At 36.9% G+C, this 17,034-nt stretch overlaps 1 protein-coding gene across 7 annotated transcripts in view; it reads left to right on the top strand.

Annotated features, from left to right (window-relative positions):
- Window positions 1-17,034, top strand: part of AKT3 (AKT serine/threonine kinase 3) — a 379,537-nt gene that overhangs the window by 46,073 nt on the left and 316,430 nt on the right. The window lies entirely within an intron of this gene.

Here is a 17,034-nt window from a genome sequence, read left to right as displayed (position 1 = left end):
GTTTCAGAATATGAAAGGATAATTTTGGTCTACTTCATGCTTGAGTACCCATTTTGAGCAGGGTTAGAGGATAGCCTTAGGTCAGTACATTTCTCAGTGTGTACTTGTTAAAACATAATTCAAATCTGTTGATGAAAATTCTACCGGTTTCTTGTCTCTTACAGAAGAAAAAAAAAAAAAACAAATTGCTATCAATAATCTTTAAGGCGCAGAATGATCTGGACAGAGGTAGAGTTACAATGAAGCTAATTAAAGCTTGAGGTCTCTTGCTTGTGCAGGCTGTTTCCTGGACGGGACCTAAATTGATTGGTTAAGGCCACCATAGTTTTACACTTTGACTTCCCCCCGTCACACTCTCTATCCTTGCACGTTATGTTGGAGTGGACATAGGGAGTTTTGGAATCCTAAGGAGAGATGTGTTGGTACATTTATGTGATTTGCAGTGCCTTTCACATACAGTTTAGTTATTGTGGGTTGACCCAGTTTAAGAATGCTTACCAGCTGGGGTCCTCACATGAAGGTACAAGGCCAGAGGCTGAATGGTGATATGAACTTGTCCTGTGACACCCAGTCAGGACTGGAACAATGTGGGTAATGGAGAAGAAACCAAGATGACCATTTTAAAATTTGTTAAACATTCTTCTAATCTTACAACTCGTGAAAGAAATGTAGAAGAGGTTTTCACAAATTCAGTAATTTGAAGTATTTAAGCTGGGACAAAGTGAGCATCATCAACAGGTAGTTGTGAAGCTGAAAGAAACTTTTCTAAACTATCAGTTATAAAAAATAAATTTTCACCTTCTAGGTGAAAGACTGAACTGTTCTCTCTGATAACTCTGTAGAAGATGATACTACAAAATCATTGTCATGAAAAGACAGTCAAGTGCAGTACAGCCAAGATGTGTAGGAAAAATTATTATAAAGGTGTGCCAGGGAGTTATTTATTTAAAATATTATGTTAGGATTGTTTGATGTGCTTGAGAACTATTAAAATTTTGTAATTTAATGTAGTTCTCTTTTTCATTCTGAAGAAATACTCAATTTAGGACTTAATTTTGTTTTTATAGTTTTGTATTCTCTTCCCCCGATTTATAAGCTCCAAGCTCCATTAAAACCTGGATCTATCCCGGATTTCCTCTTGTCTGCCTCTTTAACCTCATTTCATATACTCATCCCCTCAATCATTGCAGTCCAGACACATTCATCTGTTTGTCCCTCAAATGGATTATGTTTGCTCTCGTGTCAGGCCTTAGGCACTTGGGTATTCCACTTTTTCCTTACCTTTTTATTTATTTGGAAGATTTATTTATTTACTTTTTTTAACATCTTTATTGGAGTATAATTGCTTTAGAGTGGTGTGTTAGTTTCTGCTCTATAACAGAGTTAATCAGCAATACATATACATATGTTACCATATCTCCTCCCTCTTGTATCTCCCTCCCACCCTCCCTATCCCACCCCTCTAGGTGGTCACAAAGCATTGAGCTGATCTCCCTGTGCTGTACGGCTGCTTCCCACTAGCTATCTGTTTTACATTTGGTAGTGTGTATATATGTCCGTGCCACTCTCTCACTTCGTCCAAGCTTACCCCTCCCCCTCCCTGTGTCCTCAAGTCCATTCTCTACGTCTGCGTGTTTATTCCTGTCCTGCCCCTAGGTTCTTCATAACCTTTTTTTTTTTCTTCTAGATTCCATATATATGTGATAGCATACAGTATTTGTTTTTCTCTTTCTGACTTCACTCTGCATGACAGTCTCTAGGTCCATCCACCTCATTCCAGATAACTCAATTTCGTTTCTTTTTATGGCTGAGTAATATTCCATTATATATATATATGCCACATCTTCTTTATCCATTCATCTATCGATGAACAGTTAGGTTGCTTCCATGTGCTGGCTATTGTAAATAGAGCTGCAGTGAACATTGTGGTACATGACTCTTTTAGAATTATGGTGTTCATAGGGTATATGCCCAGTAGTGGGATTGCTGGGTCGTATGGTAGTTCTATTTTTAGTTTTTTAAGGAACCTCCATACTGTTCTCCATAGTGGCTGTATCAATTTACATTCGCACCAACAGTGCAAGAGGGTTCCCTTTTCTCCACACCCTTTCCAGCATTTATTGTTTGTAGATTTTTTGATGATGGCCATTCTGACTGGTGTGAGGTGATACCTCATTGTAGTTTTGATTTGCATTTCTCTAATTATTAGTGATGTTGAGCATCCTTTCATGCGTTTGTTGGCAATCTGTATATATTCTTTGGAGAAATGTCTCTTTAGGTCTTCTGCCCATTTTTGGATTGGGTTCTTTGTTTGTTTGATATTGAGCTGCATGAGCGACCTTCATATTTTGGAGATTAATCCTTTGTCAGTTGCTTCATTTGCAAATATTTTCTCCCATTCTGAGGGTTGTCTTTTCATCTTGTTTATGGTTTCCTTTGCTGTGCAAAAGCTTTTAATTAGGTCCCATTTGTTTATTTTTGTTGTTATTTCCATTTCTCTAGGAGGTGGGTCAAAATGGATCTTGCTGTGATTTATGTCATGGAGTGTTCTGCCTATGTTTTCCTTTAAGAGTTTGATAGTGTCTGGCCTTACATTTAGGTCTCTAATCCATTTTGAGTTTACTTTTATGTATGGTGTTAGGGAGTATTCTAATTTCATTCTTTTATATGTAGATGTCCAGTTTTCCCAGCACCACTTATTGGAGAGGATGTCTTTTCTCCATTGTATATTCTTGCCTCCTTTATCAAAGATAAGGTGACCATATGTGTGTGGGTTTATCTCTGGGATTTCTGTCCTCTTCCATTGATCTATATTTCTGTTTTTGTGCCAATACCATACCGTCTTGATTAATGTAGCTTTGTAGTGTAGTCTGAAGTCAGGGAGTCTGATTCCTCCAGCTCTGTATTTCTTTCTCAAGATTGCTTTGGCTATTCTGGGTCTTTTTTGTTTCCATACAAACTGTGAAATTTTTTGTTTTAGTTCTGTGAAAAATGCCATTGGTAGTTTGATAGGGATTGCAATGAATCTGTAGATTGCTTTGGGTAGTATAGTCAATTTCACAGTGTTGATTCTTCCAATCCAAGAACATGGTATATCTCTTCATCTGTTTGTATCATCTTTAATTTCTTTCATTAGTGTTGTATAGTTATCTGCATACAGGTCTTTTGTCTCCTTAAGTAGGTTTATTCCTAGGTATTTTATTCTTTTTGCTGCAGTGGTAATTGGGAGTGTTTCCTTAATTTCTCTTTCAGATTTTTCATCATTAGTATATAGGAATGCAAGAGATTTCTGCGCATTAATTTTGTATCCTCCTACTTTACCAGATTCATTGATTACCTCTAATAGTTTTCTGGTAGCATCTTTAGGATTCTCTATGTATAGTATCATGTCATCTGCAAACAATGACAGTTTTACTTCTTTTTTTCTGATTTGGATTCCTTTTATTTCTTTTTATTTTCTGATTGCTGTAGCTAAATATTCCAAAACTATGTTGAATAAGAGTGGTGAGAATGGGCAACCTTGTCTTGTTCCTGATCTTAGTGGAAATGGTTTCAGTTTTTCACCATGAGAATGATGTTGGCTGTGGGTTTGTCATATATGGACTTTATTGTGTTGAGGTAAGTTCCCTCTATGTCTACTTTCTGGAGGATTTTTATCATAAATGGGTGTTGAATTTTGTCAAAAGCTTTTTCTGCATCTCTTGAGATGATCATATGGTTTTTCTCCTTCAGTTTGTTAATATGGTGTATCACATTGATTGATTTGCATATATTGAAGAATGCTTGCATTCCTGGGATAAACCACACTTGATCATGGTGTATGATCCCTTTAAGGTGCTGTTGGATTCTGTTTGCTAGTATTTTGTTGAGGATTTTTGGATCTGTGTTCATCAGTGATATTGGCCTGTAGTTTTCTTTCTTTGTGACACCTTTGTCTGGGTTTTGGTATCAGGGTGATGGTGATCTCATAGAATGAGTCTGGGAATGTTCCTCATTCTGCTATATTTTGGAAGAGTTTGAGAAGGATAGGTGTTAGCTCTTCTTTAAATATTTGATAGAAGTCGCCTGTGAAGCCATCTGGTCCAGGGCTTTTGTTTGTTTGAAGATTTTTGATCACATTTCAGTTTCAGTGCTTGTGATTGGTCTGTTTATGTTTACTATTTCTTCCTGGTTCAGTTTTGGAGGGTTGTGCTTTTCTAAGAATTTGTCCATTTCTTCCAGGTTGTCCATTTTATTGGCATAGAGTTGCTTGTAGTAATCTCTCATGATCCTTTGTATTTCTGCAGTGTCAATTGTTACTTCTCCTTTTTCATTTCTAATTCAATTGATTTGAGTCTTCGCCCTTTTCTTCTTGATGAGTCTCGCTAATGGTTTATCAATTTTATCTTCTCAACAAACCAACCTTTACTTTTATTGATCTTTGCTATTATTTCCTTCATTTCTTTTTCATTTATTTCTGATCTGATCTTTATGATTTCTTTCCTTCTGCTAACTTTGGGGGTTTTTTGTTCTTCTTTCTTTAATTGCTTTAGCTGTTAGGTTAGGTATTTTATTTGAGATGTTTCTTGTTTCTTGAGGTAGGATTGTATTTCTGTAAACTTCCCTTTTAGAACTGCTTTTGCGGCATCCCATAGGTTTTGGGTCGTCGTGTTTTCATTGTCATTTGTTTCTAGGTATTTTTTGATTTCCTCTTCGATGTTTTCAGTGATCTCTTGGTTATTTAGTAGTGTATTGTTTAGCCTCCATGTGTTTGTATTTTTTACGGATTTTTTTCCTGTAATTGATATCTAGTCTCATAGCATTGTGGTTGGAAAAGATAACTTGATACGATTTCAGTTCACAAAGGCTTGGTTTGTGACCCAAGATATGATCTGTCCTGGGGAATGGTCCATGAGCACTTGAGAAGAAAGTGTATTCTGTTGTTTTTGGATACAATTTCCTATGAATATCAATTAAGTTCATCTTGTTTAATGTATCATTTAAAGCTTGTGTTTCCTTATTTATTTTCATTTTGGATGATCTGTCCATTGGTGAAAGTGGGGTGTTAAAGTCCCCTACTGTGATTGTGTTACTGTTGATTTCCCCTTTTATGGGTGTTAGCATTTGCCTTATGTATTGAGGTGCTCCTATGTTGGGTGCATAAATATTTACAATTGTTACATCTTCTTCTTGTATCGATCCCTTGATCATTATGTAGTGTCCTTCTTTGTCTCTTGTAATCATCTTTATTTTAAAGTCTGTATTGTCTGAATATGAGAAGTGCTATTCCAGCTTTCTTTTGATTTCCATTTGCAAGGAATATCTTTTACCGTCCCCTCACTTTCAGTCTGTATGTGTCCCTAGGTCTGAAGTGGGTCTCTTGTAGGCATCGTATATAGGGGTCTTGTTTTTGTATCCATTCCGCCAGTCTATGTCTTTTGGTTGGAGCATATAATCCATTTACATTTAAGATAGTTATCGATAAGTATGTTCCTATTACCATTTTCTTCATTATTTTGGGTTTTTTATTGTAAGTCTTTTCCCTCTCTTGTGTTTCCTGCCTAGAGAAGTTCCTTTAGCATTTCTTGTAGAGCTGGTTTGGTGGTGCTGAATTCTCTTAACTTTTGCTTGTCTGTAAAGGTTTTAATTTCTCCGTTGAATCTGAATGAGATCCTTGCTGGGTAGAGTAATCTTGGTTGTGGGTTTTTTCCCTTTCATCAGTTTAAATATGTCCTGCCACTCCCTTCTGGCTTTCAGAATTTTTGCTGAAAGATCAGCTGTTAACCTTATGGGGATTCCCTTGTATGTAATTTGTTGTTTTTCCCTTGCTGCTTTTAATATTTGTTCTTTGTATTTAATTTTTTTTTTTTTTTTTTTGATATGCGGGCCTCTCACTGTTGTGGCCTCTCCCGTTGCGGAGCACAGGCTCCGGATGCACAGGCTCAGCAGCTGTGGGTCACAGGCCCAGCCGCTCCATGGCATGTGGGATCTTCCTGGACTGGGGCACAAACCCATGTCCCCTGCATCGGCAGGTGAATTCTCAACCACTGCACCACCAGGGAAGCCCTGTATTTGATAGTTTGATTAAGATGCGTCTTAGCATGTTTCTCCTTGGATTTATCCTGTATGGGACTCTGCGCTTCCTGTACTTGACCATTTCCTTTCCCATATTAGGGAAGTTTTCAACTATTAATGTCTTCAAGTATTTTGTCAGTCCCTCTTTTTTTCCTCTTCTTCTTCTACGACCCCTATAATTTGAATGTTGGTGCATTTCATGTTGTCCCAGAAGTCTCTGAAATTGTCCTCAATTCTTTTCATTCTTTTTTCTTTATTCTGCTCTGCAACAGTTATTTCCACTATTTTATCTTCCAGGTCACTTATCCATTCTCCTGCCTCAGTTATTCTATTGATTCCTTCTAGAGAATTTTTTTTTTCTTTATGGTATGTGGGCCTCCCACTGCTGTGGCCTTTCCTATTGTGGAGCACAGGCTCCGGACGTGCAGGCTCAGCGGCCATGGCTTATGGGCCCAGCAGTTCCGCCGCATGCGGCATCCTCCCAGACCGGGTCACGAACCCATGTCCCCTGCATTGGCAGGCGTACTCTTAACCACTGCGCCACCAGAGAAGCCCAAACTTAGTTTTGTTTTTGCTTTTTTTTGTGGTACGTGGACCTCTCACTGTTGTGGTCTCTCCCGTTGCAGAGCACAGGCTCCGGATGCGCAGGCTCAGCGGCCATGGCTCACGGGCCTAGCCGCTCCGCGGCATGTGGGAGCTTTCTGGACTGGGGCACAAACCCATGTCCCCTGCATTGGCAGGTAGACTCTCAACCACTGTACCACCAGGGAAGCCCTAGATTATCTTTAATTTCATTTACTGTGTTGTTCATCATTGTTTATTTGCTCTTTAGTTATTCTGGGTCCTTGTTAAACGTTTCTTGTATTTTCTCCATTCTGTTACCAAGATTTTGGATCATCTTTAGTATCATTACTTTGAATTCTTTTTCAGGTAGACTACCTATTTCCTCTTCATTTGTTTGGTGTGGTGCGTTTTTACCTTGCTCCTTCTGCTGTATATTTCTCTGTCTTCTCATTTTTCTTAACTTACTTTTGTTTGGGGTCTCCTTTTTGCAGGTTGCAGGTTCATAGTTCCTGTTGTTTTTGGTGACTGCCCCCAGTGGCTAAGTTTGGTTCAGTGAGTTGTGTAGGTTTCCTGGTGGTGGGGACTGGTGCCTGTGTTCTGGTGGATGAGGCTGGATCTTGTCTTTCTGGTGGGCAGGATCATGTCCAGTCGTGTTTTTTGGGGTGTCTGTGACCTTATTAGGATTTTAGGCAGCCTCTCTGCTAATGGGTGGGGTTGTGTTCCTTTTTTGCTCGTTGTTTGGCATGGGGTGTCCAGCACTGTAGCTTACTGGTTGTTGAGTGGAGCTGGGTCTCAACGTTGAGATGGAGATCTCTGGGAGAGCTTTTGCTGTTTGATATTATGTAAGGCTGGGAGGTCTCTGGTGGACCAATGTCCTGAACTCTGCTCTCCCACCTCAGAGGCACAGGCCTGATACCATGCCGGAGCACCAAGACCCTGTCAGCCCCTCGGACAGGTACGTGGGGAGTTTCTTGCCTTTTAGGAAGTCTGAGGTCTTCTGCCAGCGTTCAGTAGGTGTTCTGTAGGAGTTGTTCCACATGTAGGTGTAGTTTTGATGTATTTATGGGGAGGATGGTGATCTCCGTGTCTTACTCCTCCGCCATCTTGAAGGTGCCCCCTCCGCCTGGAGATGGGTGGCAACAGCCAACCATCTCCAGGCGGTGGTGAAGTTGGGCGACGGGGCTCACAGGCTCCAGCAGACCTGGGAGAACAAGGTCCCCAGCAAGAAGGTGGCTGCAGTGCAGCCCAGGTACAGGCTGAGCCTGAACAGGCTTTCCTTACCTTTTCGAACGATTTTTTATTATTTACTTGTCAGGACAAGTGTACTTCTTCTAGAGTCTTTGAACACCCAAAGTATCCTTTTCTTCTTCCCTTATCTCTACCACATCACCTGTTCTAATATTTTTAAAGCATTTACCAGTACGTGACTTTTTGTTTGTTTATATTTTTATTGACCGCCTCCACCTTTGAGAATATGAGCTTCATGTATGAGAGTTATATCATTCACTGCTATATTCCTAGAGCCTGGAAGAGCATCTGGACCTTTAGGCACTCAATGGATATTTTTTGAATGAAGTGTTACTAATGAGCGTGAGCTTGTACATTTTGCTATGTATTTCTGTGTGATGTATTTATGGTTTCTAATTTTGTTAATTTTTTTTGCCTGCCATTTGTCTCTTACAGAAGAAAAAAAAACTTTGTCTCTTACAGGAGAAAAAAAAACTTTGTCTCTTACAGGTTGTATCCACTGAATGTAATGCTGGGTTGTCTTATCAATTTGTATAAACTCTCTTTTGATCTTTTCTGCAAATATTGCTTAAGTCTGTTTTCTGCCATTATATTTTGATTAAAAGCATTCTGTTTTGGAATACTCAAGCAAACAAAAACTGTAGAGAATAATAAGATGAGCATTCAAGTACCTGTCTTCTAGCTTTATTATATTTTAGTATCAGATCCTTTTTTTAAGTTAATTGAGCATTACAGATGCACTTGAAGTTTATGCAGGCCTCTCATATTACTCCATCTCCTTTTACCCTGCTTATCCAGAGGTATACCTAGTTCTTTGTTTGCCATTCTCATGCATTTATATTTAAAATATTTTCTTATGTATATATTAATAATAGAACTAGTATGTTTTCAAACTTGGTATAAATGATACCATACTGCATGTATCTTCTCCAACTTTTTTCTTTTTTTATTTAAGTAGGTGATTTACATTGTTGTGATCATTTTAGGTGTACAACAAAGTGATTCAGTTATACCTATATACATATATATCAATTCTTTTTCAGATTGTTTTCCATTATAGGGTATTACAAGGTATTGAATATAGTGCTATACAGTAGGCCCTTGTTTACCTATTTTGTATATAGTAACATGTATCTGTTAATGCCATACTCCAAATTTATACCACCCCCTCTTCCTCCTTTGGTAACCATGTTTGTTTTCAGTACCTGTGACTCTATTTCTGTTTTGTAAATAATTTCATTTGTATCATTTTTTTTAGATTCTACATATAAGTGATATCATGACTTTTGTGTTCTCTGTGTGACTTGTTTCACTTAGTATGGTAATCTCTATGTCCATCCATGTTGCTGCAAATGGCATTATTTTGTTCTTTTTTATGGCTGAGTAATATCCCATTATATATATACATATATATATATGTGTATATATATATACACATATATATATGTATATATATAATATCTTCTTTATACATTCCTCTGTCAGTGGACATTTAGGTTGCTTCCATGCCTTGGCTCTTATAAGTAGTGCTTCTATGAATATTGGGGTGCATATATCTTTTTGAAATAGGAGTTTTCATCTTTTCTGGATACCTGCCCAGGAGTGGAATTGCTGGATCATATGGTAACTCTACTTTTAGTTTTTTAAGGAACCTCTATGCTTTTCTTCATAGTGGCTGCACCCATTTACATTCCTGTCAATAGTGTAGCAGGGTTCCCTTCTCTCCACATTCTCTTCACCATTTATTATTTGTAGACCTTCTGATGATGGCTCTTCTTACTGATGTGAGGTGATACCTCATTGTAGTTTTGATTTGTGTTTCTCTTATAATTGGTGATGTTGAGCATCTTTTCATGTGCCTGTTGGCCATGTGTTTGTTTTCTTTGAAGAAATGTCTATTTAGGTCTTTTGCCCATTTTTATGATTAGGTTGTTTTTTGATATTGACCTGTATGAACTGTTTGTATATTTTGGAAATTAATCCCTTGTTGGTTGCATCATTTACAAATATTTTCTCCCATTCTTCAGGTTGTCTTTTTGTTTTGTTTATGGTTTTCTTTGCTGTGCAAAAATTTAATTAGGTCCCATTTATTTAATTTTGCTTTTATATTCATTACTCTAGGAGATGGGTCCAAAAAAGTATTGCTGTGATTTATGTTAAGGAGTGTTCTGCCTATGTTTTCCCCTAGGAGTTTCATAGTATCCAGTCTTACATTCAGGTCTTTAATCTGTTTTGAGTTTATCTTTGTGTATGGTGTTAGAGAATGTTCTAATTTCATTCTTTTGCATGTAGCTGTCCAGTTTTTCCATCACCACTTACTGAAGAGACTGTCTTTTCTTCATTGTATATTCTTGCCTCTGTTGTCATAGATTAATTGACCATGGGTGTGAGGGTTTATTCCTGAATTTTCTATCCTGTTCCTTTGATGTAGGTGTCTGTTTTTGTGCCAGTATCATACTGCATTGATGACAGTAGCTTTGTAGTATAGTCTGAAGACTGGGAGCCTGATTCCTCCAGCTCAGTTCTTCTTTCTCAAGATTGCTTTGGCTATTCGGGGTCTTTTGTGTTTCCATATAAATTTAAAAATTATTCGTTCTAGTTCTGTGAAAAATGCCATTGGTAATTTGATAGGGATTGCATTGAATATATAGATTTCCTTGGGTAATTTGGTTATTTTAACAATTATTGATTCTTCCAATTGAGGAAAATGGTATCTTTCCATATGTTTATGTCATCTTCAGTTTCTTTCATCAGTGTCTTACAGTTTGTGGGGTATAGGTCTTTTGGCTCCTTAGGAAGATTTATTCCTAGTTATTTTATTCTTTTCGATGTGATGGTAAATGGGATTGTTTCTTTAATTTCTCTTTCTGATATTTCATTGTTAGTGTATAGGAATGCAACAGATTTCTGTATATTAATTTTGTATCCTGCCGCTTTATCTAATTTATTGATGAGCTCTAGTAGTTTTTTGGTGGCTAGTTGAGGATTTTCTGTGTACAGTATTATGTCATCTGCAGACAGTGACAGTTTTACTTTTTTCTTTCCAATTTGGATTTCTTCTATTTCTTATTCTCATCTGATTGCTGTGGCTAGGACTTCTAAAACTGTGTTGAATAAAAGTGGTGAGAGTGGGCATCCTTGTCTTATCTTTTCACCATTGAGTATGATGTTAGCTGTGGGTTTGTCATATATGGGCTTTATTATATGGAGGTGTGTTCACTCTATGCCCACTTTCTGGAGAATTTTTATCATAAATGGATTTTGAATTTTATCAAAAGCTTTTTTGCATCTATTGAGGTGATCATATGGTTTTCATTCTTCAATTTTTAAAAAAAAAATATTTTATATTGGAGTAGAGATGATTAACAGTGTTGTATTAGTTTCAGGTGTACAGCAAAGTGATTCAGTTATACATATACATGTACCTATTCTTTTTCAAATTCTTTTCCCATTTAGGTTATTACAGAGTATTGAGCAGAGTTCCCTGTGCTATACAGTAAGTCCTTGTTGGTTATCTATTTTAAGTATAACAGTGTGTACACATGAATCCCAAACTCCCAATCTGTTCCTCCCCACCCACCCTTCCCCCCAGTAACCATAAGTTTGTTCTCTAAGTTTGTGAGTCTGTTTCTATATTGTAGATAAGTTTGTTTATATCATTTTTCTTTTAGGTTCCTCACATAAGCAATATCATATGATATTTGTTTTTCTCTGTCTGACTTAACTTCACTTAGAATGATAATCTCCAGGTCCATCCATGTTATTGCAAATGGCATTATTCCATTCATTTTAAAGGCTGAGTAACATTCCATTGTTTATATGTACTACATCTTCTTTATCCATTCATCTGTCGATGGATGTTTAGGTTGCTTCATTCTTCAATTTGTTAATGTGGTGTATCACATTGACTTGCTAATATTGAAAAATCCTTGCATCCCTGGGACAAATCCCATGGCGTGTGATCTTTTTAAGGTATTTTTGGATTATGTTTGCCAGTATGTTGTTGAGGATTTTTACGTCTGTGTTCATCGGTGATATTGGCCTGTAATTTTCTCTTATTGTGATATCTTTGTCTGATTTTGGTATTAGGGTTATGGTGGCTTCATAGAATGAGGTTGGAAGTTTTCCTTCCTCTGCCATTTTTTGGAATAGTTTCAGAAAGATAGGTGTTAATGCTTCTCTAAATGTTTGGTAGAGTTTACCTGTGAAGCCATCTGGTCCTGGACTTTTGTTTGTTTGGGGAGTTTTTAAATTACTGATTTAGTTGCATTACTGTTAATTGGTCTGTTCATATTTTCTGTTCCTTCCTGATTCAGTCTTGGGAGACTGTACCTCGGTAAGACTTTGTCCATTTCTTCTAGGTTGTCCATTTTATTGGTGTAGAGTTGCTTGGAGTAGTCTCTTATGTATTTCTGTATTTCTGTGGTGTTGTTTGTAACTTCTCCTTTTTCATTTCTATTTTTTTTTTTTTTTTTTTTTTTTTTTGCTGTATGCGGGCCTCTCACTGTTGTGGCGTTGCGGAGCACAGGCTCCGGACGCACAGGCCCAGCGGCCATGGCTCACGGGCTTAGTTGCTCCGCGACATGTGGGATCTTCCCGGACCAGGGCACGAACCCGTGTCTCCTGCATCGGCAGGCGGATTCTCAACCACTGCGCCACCAGGGAAGCCCTTCATTTCTATTTTGATTGATTTGGGCCCTGTCTCTTTTTTTCTTGATGACTGTGGTTAAAGTATTATCAATTTTGTTTATCTTTTCACAGAACCAGCTTTTGGTTTCACTGATCTTTTCTGTTGTGTTTTTAGTCTCTATTTCATTTATTTCTGCTCTGATCTTTATGATTTTTTTCCTTCTGCTAACTTTGGGTTTTGTTTTTCTTTCTGTAGTTGCTTTAGGTTAGGTTGTTTATTTGATATTTTTCTTGTTTCCTGAGGTAAGGTATTGCTATAAACTTCCTTCTTAGAATTGCTTTAGCCGTGTCCCATTGTTGTGTTTTCATTTGTCTCTAGGTATTTTTCGATTTCCTCTTTGATTTCTGCAGTGATCTATTGGTTGTTTAGTAACATATTGTTTAGCCTCCATGTGTTTTTTTTTTTTTTTGCAGTTTTTTTCTTGTAGTTGATTTCTAGTCTTACAGCCTGGTGGTCGGGAAAGATGCTTGATATGATTTCAATTTCTTTAAATTCACCAAGGCTTGTTTTGTGGCCTAGCATGTGATCTGTCCTGGAGAATGTTCCATGTGCACTTGAAAAGAATGTGTATTCTTCTGCTTTCAGGTGGAATGCTCTCTATATATCAATTAAGTACATTTGGTCTAATGTGTTATTTAAGGGTGTGTGTTTATTTATTTTCTGTCTGGATGATCTGTCAATTGATGTTAAGTGAGGAGTTAAAGTCCCCTGCTATTATTGTATTACTGTTGATTTTTCCTTTTATGTCTGTTAACATTTTCTTTATATATTGAGATGCTCCTATGCTGGGTGTATGTATTTTATAATTGTTATATCTTTTTCTTGGATTGATCCCTTGATCATAGATGGATGAGTGTCCATCTTTGTCTCTTGTATCAGTCTTTGTTTTAAAGTCTATTTTGTCTGATATGAGTATTACTACCCCAGCTTTCTTTGGATTTCCATTTGCCTGGAATACCTTTCTCTATCCTCTCACTTGCAGTCTCTCTGTGTCTCTAGATCTGAAGTGAGTCTTTTGTAGGCAGCATATATGTAGGTCTTGTTTTTGTATCCATTCAGTCAGTCCAAGACTTCTGGCTGGAGCATTTAGTTCGTTCATTTACATTTAAGGTAATTATCAGTATGTATGTTCTTATTGCCGTTTTTTAAATTGTTTTGAATTTGTTTTAGTAGGTCTCCCCCCCTTCTTCTTTTGTTCTCTTCTCTTGTGATTTGATGAGTATCTTTATTTTAGTGTTATGTTTGGATTCCCTTTTCTTTTTTCTGTGTATATCTGTTACAGGTTTTTTGTTTTTTTTGTTTTTTTTTAACATCTTTATTGGAGTATAATTGCTTTACAGTGGTGTGTTAGTTTCTGCTTTATAACAAAGTGAATCGTTTGTGGTTACCATGAGGTTTTTGTATGGCACTCTCTATATATATTTGGTTGTTTTAAGTTACTGATCTCTCACTTTCGAATACATTTTAACAACCTTACATTTGTGCTCTCCTCCCCTCACAGTTACTGTTTTTGACATTGTATTTTACATCTAATTGTTCTGTGTATCCCTTATTGTGGACAGAGATGATTTTACTACTTTTGTCTTTTAACCTCCCTACTAGCTTTGTGTGTGTTCATGATTTCCTACCTTTATTGTATGTTTCCCTTTACTGGTGATGTTTTTTATTTCGTAATTTTCTTATTCCTAGTTGTGACCTTTTCTTTTTCGTGTAGAGAATTTCCTTTAACATTTGCTGTAAAGCTGGTTTGGTGGTGCTAAATTCTTTTAGCTTTTGCTTATCTGTAAAGGTTTTGATTTCTTCATCAAATCTGAATGAGAGCCTTGCTGAGTAGAGCATTCTTGGTTGTAGGTTTTTCCCTTTCATCACTCTAAATATATTGTGCCACTCTCTTCTGGCCTGCAGTTTCTGCTGAAAAATCAGCTGATAGCCTTTATAAACCTTTTTTTATGTTTTTAAGTTGTATTTATATTGATACACGGAGTTCTGATTTCTTCATTTTCACTTCTGCGTGGTTTTGCATGAATAAACCACACTTTTTAAAACTGTTCTGTTGAAGAACTTTAAGTGGTTGCCAGTTTTTTACCTATTACAAGCAGTGCTGCAACAAATGTTATTGTACGTTCCCCATGTATATGTGAAATTTTTATTGCAAATAGAAAATTGCTAGGTCATAGGGTATGATCTGCCTTCACCTTTACTAAATTTTGTATATTGTTTTCTGAAGTGGTTGTTAACAGTTTACTCCCACCAGCAGTTTGTGAGACTTTTCTTCTTGTCAGACATAATTTTTGTCATTCTGATGTGTGAGAAATGGTAGTTTGGTGTTTTAAATTTGAATTTCTCTGGTTATTAATGGGGTTTCTAGTTCTTTTTTTTTTTTTCTTGCGGTACATGGGCCTCTCACTGTTGTGGCCTCTCCTGTTGTGGAGCACAGGCTCCGGATGCGCAAGCTCAGCGGCCATGGCTCACGGGCCCAGCCGCTCTACGGCATGTGGGATCTTCTTGGACCAGGGCACAAACCCACGTGCCCTGCATTGGCAGGTGGACTCTCAACCACTGTGCCACCAGGGAAGCCCTCTAGTTCTTTTCATATGTTTATTGCTATGTAATTTCTTTCATAAATTGCATTTTCTACTCTTTGCACCACCCCCGTTTTTGTATTAGATGGTTTGTCCTTGTTGATTTGTAGGAATTTTTCAGGAATTGATATTCATTATTTGTTATTTGAATTATAAATATTTTCTTTTAGTTTGTGGCTTGTCCTTTTAGTTGTATGAGTACCAACTTTTTGGTACCAAAACCTTTCACTTTCAATATAGATACATTTGTCAATCTTTTCCTTTATAATTTTGCTTCTGGTATTATTTTTAAGAACTTCCTTTCCTGCATTGAGGTTATAACAATAGTCTTTTTATTTATTGCCTATTGCTGCATAACAAATTACCAGCAAAACTTATTTGGTTAAAAGAAACAATAAATATTTATTATTTCTTTTCATTTCTGGGAGCAGGGTGTTTGTGTGGTTATGATCTTGGTCTTTTATGAGTTTGCAGTCAACATGTCATTCAGGGCTTCAGTCTTCTGTAGGTTTAATTAAGGCTGGAGGACTTGCTTTTAAAGATAGCCTACTCAAATGGCCAGTGAGGTGGTGTAGGCTGTTGGTGGGAGGCCTCAGTTCCTCTTGATGTGATTCTTTACTAGGGCCACTTGAGTGTTATCATAATTTGGAGGCTGACTTACCCTGAATGAGTGATCTAGGAGATCACAGTGGAAACTAATGTCTTTTATGATCTAGGCTTTGAAGTCACAGACTGTCACTCAGCCTGTTCATTGTGTGAGGAGACCGTACTGAGACTGGAATACCAGTGTGAGAGGATCACTGAAGGCTGTCTTGGAGCCTCACTACCAGAGTGTCTTACATTTTTTAATAAGATATCTAAAAGTTATTTCACATTTAGTTCTTCTTTATTCCACCTTGAGGATGTTATGTTTTGTGTGTGTGTGAGGCAGGTGGTGTTAAGAAGGGGATATAATCTTATTATTCTTCTAAAAGTATAATAATTGCCTCAATCTCATTTGTTGAGTAATCCATCATATTGTTCCTTTTATATGTGGGTTTGCTTCTGGGCTCTCTCTGCTCTCTTTTAGCCTGCCTTTTAATTCCTGTACCAACACCACTTTACAACAAGTACTGATCTCTCTAAGGCAAGTCTCAAACTCTTTTTACTCTTCTTCACTATTGGCTTAGCTCTTCTTGTCTCCAAAGGTTATTAAGAGAGAAATTGTTAAATAAATCCATTTGATTTTTAGAATCAGGTTCTATGAAGAGTTCTGCTGGGATTTTGCTTAAGGAATATAAAAGTATAACCCTTTTTTCATTAAAAAATTAATAGGTGCTTAGTAAAGATTTGTGAAATACAGATAAGTTAAAAAAACTTAAGACAAATAAAGCATCCATAACCACATCACCCAAACATCATCATTATTGTAGCATTAAGAATTTTTAAAGTTTTGGTTTTGTAAAAACTAAATCTTCTCCATAACAAAAGCCATCACATATTGGGGAAAAAAATAAGGATTAACATTTTTATTATAGTGTGTGTCCATAAAACATTAAGAAAAAGATAAATAGAAAAATGGACAAAGAATATGAGCAGGCATTTGACAGAGGCGGATGTACAGAGAAGTCCATATGCTCATTCCTCAAATGTTAACATTTTCTACATTTGTATTGTCTTTCTTTTTTCTCTCCTTATCCTCCCTGTCATTTCCTTTCTGTCTCAGTGCTTTGTTCCTCCTTCCCCATCAATATATGGTATTTTAAATGTATTTATATAGAAATATTTTCAATATATTTAAAGATACTTAGGTTCAAATACATAGATTTATTTTCTGAACCGTTTGAGACATGAAGACCCCTTTACCTTTATATACTTAAGTGTGTGTTTCCTAAAACTAGGACGTTATCTTACATA

The sequence above is a fragment of the Kogia breviceps genome, chromosome 1, assembly GCF_026419965.1.
Source record: "Kogia breviceps isolate mKogBre1 chromosome 1, mKogBre1 haplotype 1, whole genome shotgun sequence".
NCBI classification, from domain to species: Eukaryota; Metazoa; Chordata; class Mammalia; order Artiodactyla; family Physeteridae; genus Kogia; species Kogia breviceps.
The sequence above is the reverse complement of the archived record's forward strand: the minus strand, read 5'-3'. Positions and strand labels throughout refer to the sequence as shown.